This window comes from Columba livia, chromosome 5 (genome assembly GCF_036013475.1).
Source record: "Columba livia isolate bColLiv1 breed racing homer chromosome 5, bColLiv1.pat.W.v2, whole genome shotgun sequence".
Lineage (NCBI taxonomy): Eukaryota > Metazoa > Chordata > Aves > Columbiformes > Columbidae > Columba > Columba livia.
This window is the reverse complement of record NC_088606.1, coordinates 5,792,598-5,806,540: the sequence shown is the minus strand read 5'-3', so window position 1 is coordinate 5,806,540 and position 13,943 is coordinate 5,792,598. Positions and strand designations below refer to the sequence as shown.

The window sequence follows — 13,943 nt, the reverse complement described above, 5'->3', positions numbered from 1 at the left end:
AACATGTCACAGAGGGGTTTGCTGATTCCATGTGGAGGGAAATCCCTCCCTGGCCCAGAGGTACCTGTCGTTTTGCAGATGCTTCAAGTCCATATGTGATTCAGACCCCATTGCCTACCCCACCCTCTGTCATGCCAGCATATCCTGTGCTCTTCAGCTTTCTGTTCTCCCCAGTACAGAGGAACTGCAATCATGGCTACAAGATGTAATAGCTGTTTTTTCCATAGGACACCACTGCAGAAAATATCTCTGTATTGGATTTTGGGCTCATGCTGGAACTGCAGAAAGATCCAGCACTGGTATTAAGCAAATGATTAAATATGAAAATGAGATTTAAAAGATGCTATTATTGATCTTATATAATGGAAAGCAGTTTCCATGTTCTATTTAAAAAGAAAGAAATCCAAATTAGACAGCCCCTTATTAAAAACCCTCCACTCTCTTTCTTGGTCTAGTGAAATTCCCAAGTGTGATTTTTATTCTGCTGTCTTAAATGATTGTCTCCTTTTAATCATCAGGAAGAAAATTAACCTACTGAACAAAGACATTTCAGCATTTTCATATTCAGTCGCATAATAAAAGACGAACTTATGCTAAAACATCAAAATTGCTGAAAAACCAAAGGAGAGACAAAGACATTCAGGGGGGTGGGGGAGTGGAAACTCTTTCTCTGAAGTGCAGCACTAAACTTCTCAGAATCCCCACCTGCACTTGTCATGTCCATTCCCCACCTTAAACACTAGAGTAATTTATCACTGCATCACTTCATTGCTTTATTAACCGTAAACACAGCGAAAGCCCACGCCTATAAAAAACACATTTAAGGGGGTAATTAAAGCAGAATAATTGACCAGCTTGAGGCTGCAGGAGCGCACAGAGTGCCAATCTGGTATTTTTATTAATACAAGAGCTCACCCAAGGTACTGTGACAAGGAGGCATTGGTGGGGTTCGATGGGGGTTGCAGGAAAAGGGAGGGTTTGGTACAAAATCACTGCAGGGTGTGAGCTGAATTCAGGTGCTTGCTGGAAGCAAAAGCTCTTTAATCTTGACACGCTTGGCTATGAAGGTCCCCAGGGAGGTGAGGTGGCTGTAGTTTAATCAGAGTCATCTATTTGTTCTCGAGTGCAAGGACTCCCTTCCCTCGCACATTTGAGCAAGGTCATTGTTCGGTGTCAGTAATGCATGAACGCGCCACCGCTCCCTCAGATTGCTCATTAGTATTCTGTACGTTACACGGGCTAAATTTGCCATTTCATTTAGAAGGCTCCTGTTTGCATTTTTCTTCCGTATCATAGGGCTCATCAGAAGAAACAGGTGCTACTGGGGAAGATCCAATAAGCATTTATACATATTTACAGCAAATACTGGACACAGCTTTTTGCTTAAAATTCTGAATATTCAATGAGAAGCTCATTCTATGCATTACAAAAGACAGAAAGGCTAATTTGGAACTAATGCTGTAAATATTTGCAGAAAATGAGGGGTAAAATTCACAGCAGAAAAAAATCCTGATGTATGCCAGGGCTGGAGAAAATGGTACAGAGATATGTCGGACCACAGCCAGACTGGGCCTGGTGCAGGGTCCAGTTCAGCAGGACACTGGGCTGCACCTCGAGATGCAAAGCACCACTGTCCTGCGGTGACAGGGCTGCATTAGTCCCCCAGTAAATCCAATGCCCGGTTCTTACCATCATTTATTCCAAATGCCTGATGAATATTAAGTCCAGTGCTGTCCAGCAGATCTTTAGCAGATGCTTTCCTTCTCTTCTGGCTTCTGTGGGAGCACACACAGCTCCTTGAGGTCCCACTTCCATAGAACACCGTTTGCAGGTAATTCAGTGTTAGTGTGAAAACATGCTTTAAGGGATTGCTGAGCCCAAGTGGATCAACTGTGGACCTGCTCCGAATTACCCCAAAACTGTCGGGTTGGCCCATTTTCTGTCTTTTGTCTTCAATTAGTTACTTCCAGGACAATCAGCCACTGTGCAGGGGAAAGTCCCTGAAACCTCTGCACTCCACAAACTCAATGCACGGGCACAGCTACCGCAGTGGCTGAGAAAATCCACACTAATTTCTGCAATGAATGATCTAGCTGCAGGAGAGATCTTCCTTTTTTATTTTCTTTATTTTTTTTTAATGAATAATTTGGGAGGTCCTTTTTGCCAATATCTATTTCTAGGTCTAATTCATTACAAACCTGTGCCATCAAGGGTATCAGCCATTTTTGCTTTTAATTGCCTGTTCCAAGCATTAATGTGTGCCCTCTTATGGAGGCTGTTAAAAGGTAAACTCTTAAAGTTCCCAGGCTCTCGTAATAAAACAGAAAATATCATTCTTCACACCAGCTAGACTGGTGACACAATTACGCATTGACTGGCTTGGCTTTCACATTATATCGCTTCCTGGTATTTGAAATATTCAGTAAAAAAAATGTAAATAAATAAAAAATCTGCTCTCACCAGGAAACAGAGAGAAAGTCCCAGAGCACTCCTTACAAAGAACTCCCTTAAAATCCTGCCATGAAGAAAAGAAAATAAAGGAAACTCAGCTAATAACACTTTTCCACATAAATAATGTAGATTGTAACTGGCCTTTGGAGAAGCTTGAGCACAACAGAGGTCTCTTTGTAGGGCCGGGCACTGATTACATGCTGCTGAGCACTTTCATGATGATAGCTTTTCATACTACAGCATCTCAAGTGCGCTTAAAATTAATAAGCCAGGCTGCCTCTTCCCGGGCTTCAACATCCTGGCAGACGTGCCCTGAGATGGATGTAAACCTGTCAGATGTCAAATAAAAGGACCGTGGGCCTTTTTCAGGGACATTTCCAGGGCTGATGGGCTGCACGAGCTCATGTCCCTGCTGATGTTCATTTATTCCCTTACACAATATTAAAGGGATTAGACGACATGTCTACCTGCAATGGCAGGATTTGGTGACCCCCGAGGTTGCCCCTCGTCCTGTTCCTTAATGAAGCAACGAGATAAGCCCTAATGCATACGTATCTTTGGGAGGGGAGATTGTTATTAAAGCCTCTTGCCAGGGCTTTAATCCCAGAGGTGGCTCTGCTGAGGCTCTGGGCAGCCCCGATGTGCAGAGCTGCTGCAGAACCAGCCCAACAGGCTGCTTTGCCAGACAGCAGGGAGGTTTTGACAAGATCCCCCTTCCAAAAAATCAGTATGCACTTGTTCTCCCTCCCTGCCCCCATATTACACATCCATTTCCCTCTGGGAGGATGTGGATGCAAAGTGGCACCTCTCAGCCCTGGTGGGAGCCAGAGCTGGGAGGAAAGCTGATCTCGGCAAACCCCGTAAAAATTAACATTGCAAAGTGATCCACCAGTCAACAGATGAGGTGATTGTCTGACGTGTTCCTTGAAAAATCATATAATCAGTGAAACCAAGTACTTCCTTTTATGAAATCTGCATATTTAAGAAAATTAAAGGTATCTGGACCAAAAAAAATCCTTAAAAGACCCACTTATTTCAACCATTCTGCACAGAGCTCTGACCAACCTGATCTGGGTGAAGATGTCCCTGCTCATTGCAGGGGGGTTGAACTAGATGACCTTTAAAGGTCCCTTCCAACCCAAACTGTTCTATGATTCTATTCTATGAGCAACCAGTTTTTGGGGTGCTGTAGACTTCCTATGCTCTTGAGTTAAACGCAGCTGGCAGAGCTTAGTGGCACAAGGAGTCCTGTGCCTGTACATTCTCCTAACAGGAGCTGTTTTCCTGGTCTTTAAACCTGCGATGCTCATCCTTAAGTATCACCCTCTCCAAGGGATCTTGGTCCTTTGGCTGTCTGCACAACAAGGTGGCAGAGCACACCTCCTTTTAAACACATAAGAAATCCAAAGATGACCAAATTTCATATCTTAAATGGGAAGCAGAATGCTTAAATCAATAGTTGGGGGCTGAAAGGCTTGAGTGCTTGGCTTACAGCTGCTTTTGAAAGGGGAATAAAATGAAAATGTTCATGTTCTTTCTTAGCAATAAATCTTTGGCAGAAATCATTGTAGCTTGCAAGCAGAGACTGATCAGACCATTAGATGTGTGCTGAATTGATATGTTATTGCTATGAAGGAGCTCCAAACCTAAAAGCTGAGAAGAGCTCACTTTTAAATGCGGGCACAAACCTTGAAATTAAGCACAATATTGCTTCACTGAGAAAACTACCGCAAAAGAGCTCTATTTTCTGACAGCCAACAACCCAAATTAAACAGCTTCCACGTGTGTCAATAAAAGGCATTGGCTTCATTATTTGCATTCCCCCAGTGACAATTTCTAGTCCCCTTTGGTAAATGTCATTACGGTTCCAGACAGACACCTGCACCGTGGGCAAATTGGCTGATAAATGCTCCTTGCTGGGAAAGTGAATGGGGAAGGACAGGAGACTCCTGATGCTGCAGGTGGCTCCATGAGGGCAGGAGGTCTGGACACCTTTTCCAGACCCCATCATCTGTGCAGGCGAGGAGAGACCCCTGGATCTGCACAGGGCGGTGGGCGAAACTGAACTCTGACGTGTAAACATGACCTAGTCCAAAGTCCGCCACACCAGGAGGGAGAGGGTTCCAGTTCTCCCTCCTGTTCATCTCTTCTTTTCTACTGTCCCCATCCTGTCCACAGCCTGCTTAGCTTTAGACATAATTCTTTTATGTTCATCGCCAAGGTGAAGGTTATCAATGGATAAAGGTGGAAACTGCTGAGGTGTTTCCAGCATGGTGCAGTTGCAAACATGCATGGGGAACTTCTCATGACCCTGTTTTGATTTCAAATGGATCCTCTTGAAGAAACCAACAGACACAGCTACAGTTTGTTGTTCTTCTGGTGGGGTCCTGACCCAGACCATGCATAGGAGGACATGCTGCATTCACCCTTGTCAGAAGTTACATCTCCCTTCTTCCTGCCCATTGCTTGGCACACAACTTTGTTCTCACACAGTGCTGTGCAGTATCTCTCAAATAAAAGGTGCTGGACAGGAGAGAAGGACCATCTAAGTTCAGCCCAGGACAGCAGATAATTTAGTTCATTCTCCAAAAGTACAAGTTGTTATTTAAAAAAATAATAATTGTTAAGCAATCGTTTGGGGCTGTTAATTGATCAGCAGAGCTGTTGTCAACCCAGGTGTTTGGCAGTGACACCAGACCATTACCCTGAGGTGACTGACATGCACTGTTGCTGTGACATGAGGAAAGGCACAAGCACAAGCAGTGAGGCTGACTCTGACCCCACTTTCTCCACCAGCCCAGGACCACTTCCAAATTCCACTTGCACAACTAACAGCAAAAGCAGTCCCAACATTTTCTGTAGCAAAACTGTCTTTGTGTTGAAAAATTACCTGCTAAACTCTGCTTTCCAGTAAATTCCAGACTGCTTTTCATTCACTCCACCACTACAGCTTTTCTTAGTTTATTATTTATGCAATAAATAATGTCATTAAAAAGTTTCAGAGTTTCCCACCCGCACTATCTCTATCAATGGGCATGAAATAAAAATCAATTGCAGCTGTCCTGCTGGTCAGATGGCACAGCAGCATCTCTGATTTTAGACCCCAGCCAGGAACCGGTGGAAAATCCTGCTGAGAAAACAAGTCCATTTTGTGCCTGCTTGGTGGCTAATTCCAGTTCACTCTTTTGAAGATCAGAAGGTTTTGGGGGCTGGATGTGTGGGGACGGGGGAGCTACTGATGTTTAGGGACATGGGGAGTCAGCTACACACCTGGGAGACTGCAAGGGCTGTCACATCCAGCTGATCCTGAATGTCCCCTCACCCCAGTGCACCTCTGGCTCATCCATTCCCAGCACAGATCTGTTCTTCCAAACTGTCAGAACAGGGATTGTTAAGATTATTATTAACCAAAGTGGCTCAGGGCTTCCAAACTGCGTCCTTCCCTCTGAAGGAGACTGGAAGTGTCCCCTGTCTCCTGCATATGGAAATCTTTACATGTCCAGCTCTGAGTTATAGTCCTGGAAAGAAATGTGACAGCTCCAGGACTCTCTGCCAGGTCCTACCCTCAGGACAGGAACCAAAGCTGCAAATGTTGGGCCCAGGAGGTTTCAAATGTGCAAATTCAGAGCTCTGCAAGCAGACAAAGGGAAACACTTTCCTCAGCTGGGCTCAAGCAGGAGAGACAAAGCCCACAGGCACCTGATGCTGAAGGCACATCCTTCTCCTAGAAGTTATTTGGAGCACTAGTAATTGGTATACCAGACGTTATCCTCCTTCCCCTCATGCTTACTAGCAGTGGAACATAGGAGAGCATGGACAAAACCTCGGATAGAAGCAGGATATATTGGCCTGAAAACCATCTACTGGGGTTTAAAGGTGATGTCCTGATGGTCTGTATCTATGGGGAAGAATTTCTCCATGGGAGGATATTAAAGCAAAACTTGTGAAAAGGGCAAGAAAAGTATCCAGAAAGAGCCATATATAAGGCAAATGAATAGTACAGTTGGGATCTGCTTCTCATTCTTTGTACAATGTACTACTGCACTTTTCTGTTTCAACCTTTAAAATAAACCTGTACTATATTTGCAAGAATCCCTCTGTCATCACAAAGGAAAGAGAGAAAAAAGACTTAACAACAAAAACTCGCAACTTCCACAGAAGTCACACCTTCCTAAACACTAGAGCTCAGTGTAAGAGGCAGCAGCTCCGCAGTTTGCAGGAGCAGAGGGAGAAGCAGAAAATATTGAAAACACGATGCAGAGGGATGCTGTGAAATGCTGTCATAAATGTGCAGAGCTCCTGCAGATGCACACTGGAAACAGTAAAAGGAGCTTTGGCTTCAGAGTGCACAGGACCAGGTCTTGTGTCTTGCACTTGTGGCTTTATTTCTCACCAGTGTACCCTCCAGAGATGCAAAATCTGAGACCAAGCTTGGACAGTAGTTAAAAGGGGCTTATAGATGGGAAGATACCTTTTAGCAGGGCTTGTTATGATAGGACAAGGGGTGATGGTTTTAAACTAAAGGAGGGAGATTCAGGCCAGACTTGAGGAAGAAATTTTTGATACTGGCCCAGGTTGGCCAGAGAGGTGGTGCATGAACCATCCCTGGAGACATCCCAGGCCAGGCTGGATGGGGCTCTGAGCAACATGAGCTGGTGAAGATGCCCCTGCTCATGGCAGGGGGTTGAACTAGATGAGCTTGGAAGGTCCCTTCCAACCCAAAGCATTCTGTGATTCTATGATTCTATTCATTCTGGCCTAGCAGGAGCTGAACATTAGCTCAGTCATTAAAGTTGCTTATACAAATAAAGGAAAAACCCACTTGAAGACTAGGAAACAGCAAGGATCTGCTTCTTCACTGCTCTCTGCTCCTGTGTTAATATCAAGCTGTCCACAGCATGTGAAGAGCAGACTGCAGCACCACTTAATCCAGGGACATATTTATATAAGTGTTCCCTCGTCCTTCTGCTGGCCAGTCGGCTTTTATGGTTTCTGTAAAAATAATTTGAGCTGCAAAGAAGCGGCTGTGTCCCCAGCAGCTTTAACCATTTCCATGCCACCTGCCCTGAGTGCAAAACACAGCCTGTAGCCCTGCCCCAGCCCTCTCAGCAGGAGAGGGTGAAAGAGGTAGAAATCCAGCATGTGATGGACCTTAGCTCTGTCAATAAGTTCTCAGCCACACTGGTGATGAGAGGAGGAGGAATACACAGACTGACGAGAATATCTCTCTTGTCAGGACAATTTTGTTGAGCCTTGAGGTAAGGATTTACTGGCTGGGTTGTACAAGTTGGACTGCAGCTTGAAACAGCTTCCCTTGAGGTTTTCTGGCTTTGGCCTGTGTTCCAGAGCTCCCAGTCTGTTTCCAGCTTCTCCAGATCAGGACTAAGGTATAGAAAGGAAGTTCTTATGCCACTACATCATCCCAAATGTTTATGCCTGGAGCATAATCAAATGCACCTCCCAAACTCTTGGGCAGTAGAGGTCAATGTCAAGAGCAGGTCACCAGCCATGGTGTCAGGTGAGCCCTGGGAAGGGTGGACAGCAGTTAGGTGGGAATGTAACAGTGACATAGCAAACTACATTGCACAGCTGCTAAATAAATTATAAATCAGGAATAAAATATGAAGCACACATGAATGCAGACCCTGCTGCCAGTAATTTCCACTCTTGGCTCAGTTACTGTTGCTCTTTTTGCAGCTGCACACATGCAGTCATTACAGAATATTTTGGCTAAACACATTTTGTCTTCTTTTTATGTCTGCCAGCTGAATCAAAGGTCTCCATGCAAGCAGTGTGCACCATGACACAATCCATGACACTTTCCTGGGGAGCTCTGGTTCCCATAAAGCAATAAATTGATTACAGCACTGAAAGACATGCAAGATCCTAATCTTTCATTGATGGAACAGAGGCACAAGTGCTGTCCTCATGAAAGGCTACGTCTCTTTCTTTCAAAGGAAAAGCACTGCCCCTGAGCAGGAATAAACTGAGGTATGGCTAACACGATGAACTGGAGTCATCAATAAAACTACCTTCCCTCTGGGACAATTATCTGGCAGTTTTTTTGAGCACACACCTTGCACCTTCTTTCCTGATGAGAGATGTGCTGTGTACAAGGCCATGCAAGAGGGTTGCCTGCTTCTGATCCCACACATCAGATGCAGCATGTCAGGGTGAAGGGGCAGAGGGGAAAGGAGCACACAACAAGGGCCTGTTTTGTACCCCCCAAAGCACAAATATGCAAAGGGAGCTGTAGCACAACAAACCATCAGGCTGGCCACAACCATCAGAATAAAGATCAGCCTAATCCAAGAGGCGGTTGCTAGGAAAGAGTCTAAGCTCAAGGAAGCCGTTATTGATATTTCTCCAGCTTCCAGCCATTTTCAGCAGAAGGGTTTCCCAAGGCAGATGTAGTTCCTGTACAGTTAACAACTCTGGGTGCATCTCTCTTGCATGAATTTGTTTAGCATTCCCTGAAGCCTCCATCAGTTTTTTAGCATCTGTATCAACAGCTGATCAAGGGACTGTGACTGTTCCACAGACAAGAGCCTCTTGTGAGAAGATGCACCTCCTTTTGTTTGCTCTGAGTTTCTCCTAGCTTCCTCAGACACTTTCTAGTCTTTGTAGCAAAAAAGACAGCGAAAATCCTTTTTCAGTCCACCATGGCAATGTCAATATGTTATCAACAGTTAAGCGAGAGCCTGCGTGGCACACACAGCACTCATGTGGTTTATGGTTCAAGCTCTTCCCTCTCCCTCTAAGTCTTCCAAAGTAGCTGTCTTAAGATGCCCATCTAACAGATCTAGGAGACATAATTATCCTGACACTGATAAACACATTTGTAACCCTAATCCTAATTGCTCCGTGACCTCTGTGATATTTGTCATGGGAAGGCTTGCTGGTTTAGAGTTCCCTCAGGTAAAACCATGCCAAACTTCTGGTGAATTACTGACAGCTCATGTTGAGGCCCTCCCAAAGGAACTTGTCCATTGCCAGCAATAAATCTCAAATAATGGAAGAATTCTAGTAAAAGTCTTGGTGCACCTAGCACTGAGAAACCAGGCTGTTTGCAACCATTTCAAACAGAAACCTCCAGGTTTGCCCAGTCTTGAAGCAAACCTTGGCTTTGACTCTCAAATATAAGGAATAGCTGGTGACTGGCTAGAGCACTCCTGGATTTAGACACAGGAAAACCCTACAGGTTGCAAACCATTAAATCCAGAGCAAAGTGAGTCCCCATAGAGAACTGCAGCATTCAGTGCATAAGTGACTCTCCATCACGTTTTCCACACAATTTGGAGTGAGCTGCGGGACACCCCACAAGTCAGACTCTGACCTCACCTGTGCTTGGCCCTGTAACACCGTATCTGTGGGTGTACAAAGCAAGAAGAGATTCAGGAAAAACTCACTCCAGGAATCTTTCTATACACATCAGAAATCATATATAATTATATAGGGTTTTTTTTCCAAGCAAGGCAAGAAATCTTCCAAGAGTCAGCTGCTGGAAACTGTGAGAGCATGCTGGAGAAATGTTCAGATCTGGTCTAAAGCAAAATTTTGGGACCTTCTAGGTCTCCACAGGCTCCACTCTGCTCATGCAGCTATCATAAGTCGTGCTTAGCAGAATTTCCTTGATTCCAGAGATTAATGCACACTTGGCTAGTTCTTTTCTGACAAAATTCAGCTACAAGAGCCAGGTGTCCTGATTCAGACTTGGAGAAGTTCTTGAAACCTTGGCTAGAAAAGTGTTCTGGAAAGTGAACTTACTAGGGGAAAAAAGGATGTCCCTACAAAATCACTGAGATTTAAATATTACAGGATCATTAAGCAATGCTGTAAATTCCCAATGAATAAAAGGATGTTACTTCTTAGGAGAGATCTGAGCCCACAGCTTTGCACTTCCTATTCACAGCCACAGGAATCATCCCAGCCACTATGGCAAAGATTTAAAATGTAAATTAAGATGTCTATTAACCTTATCCAGCATTATCCTGATTAGTGATAAGCATCTTCCTGGGGACTTTTACACCCAAAAGTTTAAACCAAGCCCTGTTGGAGAGCAGGAAGGAATTTAGTGCCAGGAGAGCACATCTGTAGATGGACGCTGAGGTGGTTCTCCATGATGCCCATGCCAAGTGCTCGCAGGCGTGCAAATCAGGGTGCATCAGCAACAGCAACTCTTTGGTGTGTCTGCTGCATTCATTTTGTCTTGCATTGGTTTTTTGGAAGGAAATACATTTCTTCTTAGCTTTCTGACTCCTTCTAGAATAACACATCTTGTCTCTGAGTCTTTCTTAGGAAATACTGTGCTGCTCCCCAGGACTTTCACTGGCCAATATCCAAGTTACCTGTTGTCCTCCCCTTATCCCCTGACTTCTCATCCGTTTTCCAAGATTACAGACAGCCTATTGCAAGGAAATCCCGTTCTTCCTGATTATTTCGAGACCAGCTAGTCTCAAGGTCACTTTTGTATATAAATCGCAGATATCATCTATTAGCACCACTATTCAGGCATTCAAAACCAAATCTAAACAGGAGAGCTCATCAATTTAGCTGTCTCACTGCTAAACCTCACCATTATGCATGGCTTCCTTTCCTTACTGATTACAGTACAGTAGATTCACTATTATTTTTTTTTAAATTGGTTATATACAACTGCATGGTGTCTTTTAATTGCCTTTTTTTTCCAATTGAGCCACCAAGGGATGTAAGCAAATTATATGGTTTAACAATTCTGCCTGCTGCAAACAAACTTGTGTGGCCAACGTACCAAAGACACTGTGAAAACATTACCTTTTAATGGAAGTGTAAACTCAATAAACCCCCAGGAGAGCAATAAAAATGCAGTAGCCAGCAGATTTAACAAGGACATGCTCAGTGCACAGTGTAATCTTATTATGTGCTTAATGCCCAGTGGAATTACAGGAATTTGATTTAGCAACATCAGATTTCAGTTTCTCAAATTATACTGACTGCTTATAAATTAAGACTGCGATTTGGGATAATTGCTTTTCATTTGCATCGGCAAAGCCCATATATTTTATTTATTCTCACTACACTGTTTATATTTTTGAAGTGTCATGGAGCATTGCCTTTGGGACTTAAACTGAGGTGATGTAGAGCTTTCCTTTGCCTCAATGACACTCGTGTTACTTCCCCATTAAATCCGGGTAAACGTTCTACCCTAGTGATCTGTATATGCTTGAAAAGTCTATTTTATGGTTTCCCAAACCTGACTGAACACAGTGAAAGGTGAGAGAGTTTCTGGTGAAGGACTCTGTCTTCCTCTCCATCAGTCTGAGCTGGGACAGCATCATTGGAAAACCAGTGATCTGCAAATGTGCAGTGAAGAAATAAGTGCAAGTGTCCTCACAACCATACCAACATTATACTTGGGAGTGTTTTCTCTTCACATGACCTTTTCCTGGGCTCTGCCACTGCAGTGTGTAAATGAACTGTAGAGAATGAGGCAGTGAGTGATGAATTACCTCTGGGGAGGGGACTCATGATGTCAGCAGGGCCACCCTTGAACTAGCAGGACTAATGCTTGCAGAACTATGAAGCAGATCAATGAATGGCTATTGAACTGCATGAGGACATTATGAGCACTTGAGCTTTGGAACAAATCAGTTCATCTCAAGAGAAATGAATGAAATAATTAAACCCAATGGAATGAACAAAGGGCACAGCAACACCTCTGGAAGAGGATAGGAAATAATTTTGCTGCTGACTTGTGCTTCCATGTCTAAGACACCTGTATAGTCTTAAATAACCTTCTCTGTGCAAGCTACATTGTAGAGTAGCATTGCTTGATTTACTAAGGATCATTCAGACCGGCTCATACAGCAGTAATTCCCCAAGATATTGGCATATCCTGGGCTGGAAAACCTTTATGGCTCCAAAGTCATTAATAGATCATAATGAGCTTATTAAAAAATTAACAAGGTAACAATTCAATTAATTATTGTACTATTGGGCAATAAATGTTGCTGCAATTGGCAAGCACATCAATGGACTGCTGAGCAAGAAACACTTCTGTTTGCTTCCAGCACGACACATGAATCTAATGGCTCTCACCCAAGGCTGGGGGAGAAAACCTGTCAATTAAGTGTTTTGTGATGGCCATGGATATTTGCTGTGAAATACAAATATCATCCTTGTTTTGATGAAGCAGAACTGAACCAGCAGGCCCTTTAGCCTGTGATCAAGGCATTAGGTGACAGGTCAGCTGTAGGTAACTCAGAGAAAGCTACAGAATATCTCTGACTCCAGACCCATTTAGAAATTTAACTCGCTACTTAACAATGTTGTGTAAAATGACAATGAAGTCCTCTAGCTTTTTCCAAAGCTTTATCTCATATTTGGCAAGGGAACAAAACAAAATGAACACTATCACAGTAGCTGCTGTGGCAAGGCTGCTGCCCAGGGCCTTCCTGCAGCACTGGAAGCCTTTTCCCCAGGAGAATAAGGGCTTTGGACACAATTTCTGCAGCCCCGAGCTCCTCTACAGGCGCTGTGGGATGTCTCTCTCTACTGGTGGTCAGCAATAGTCCCAATGTCATCACAGAGTCCATGCTAAGAACAACCCATGCCACCTTCACCACTTCCACGTCCTTGCAGAGGCAGAACTTCTCCTCTGTCTACATGTCCGTGAAAAGAGTTCTCCATGGCTATGCAGAGCCCCAGTGTTCCCAAAAAGCCCTGGAGAGCCTAACCAGACATATTCAGAGAAGTTTCTGCTCTGGAGTTGGTGTTTCAAAGCACAGATGGGTTCACCCAAGATTAGCAAGAGAAAAATCCAAAATGCCAAGCTACTGATCAGCGCTTCCTGGCAACTGAAACCAGGGACACCCGTTATCACCCTTTTTCCATTTCTCCAGCTCTGGTTCTCAGAAGGATCATGTTCAGAGCGGTGTTTCTGGCACTATTTTGCATGCACTTCCAATCCGTCCCATCTGCACTTTGGGAGGCGGAGTTCAGTCACCTTTCCAGACATAATACCTGACAGATTTATGTGTGTTGGTTCTGCACAACCCTGCTGCACTGTGCTGTTAACCTTCATTAAGATGTTTTAATAATTGAATAAATGATGAGCCAGACATGCAATTTAATCTAAGAGTGTAACGAAACAGAGGACAACGACATTAACTGCAGCTTTGGTATAAATACCACCATAAATACCACTAAGCAGGTATCACACAAAAACACCTGCCCTTGACATTAACAAACATGCTCAGCAACACTGAGAGGTTGAGAGGGGAATACAATACATAATACAGTACATCTTATCTGCATCTCAATAGCATTAAATGAGCATGGTTAATGCTTTAGTAATTTGCCAGGGAACACTGTGGGATCTGCATCAGAGCTAAGCCATGTAAAGGAAACTCTCTCATCTGTTGCCCTGAGCAAGATGAAATACCATGGACAGCCCTTGGCAAAGAGGGTTTTTTTCGTGCAATGACATAGAGAGGGTTGAGGAGGAGCCAGTT

The 13,943-nt window shown here is 44.0% G+C and overlaps 1 long non-coding RNA gene across 1 annotated transcript in view; it reads right to left on the bottom strand.

Moving 5' to 3' along the window:
• LOC110361583 (uncharacterized) overlaps positions 1 to 13,943 on the bottom strand; it is a 34,602-nt gene that overhangs the window by 15,151 nt on the left and 5,508 nt on the right. The gene's annotated exons all lie outside the window — the stretch shown is intronic.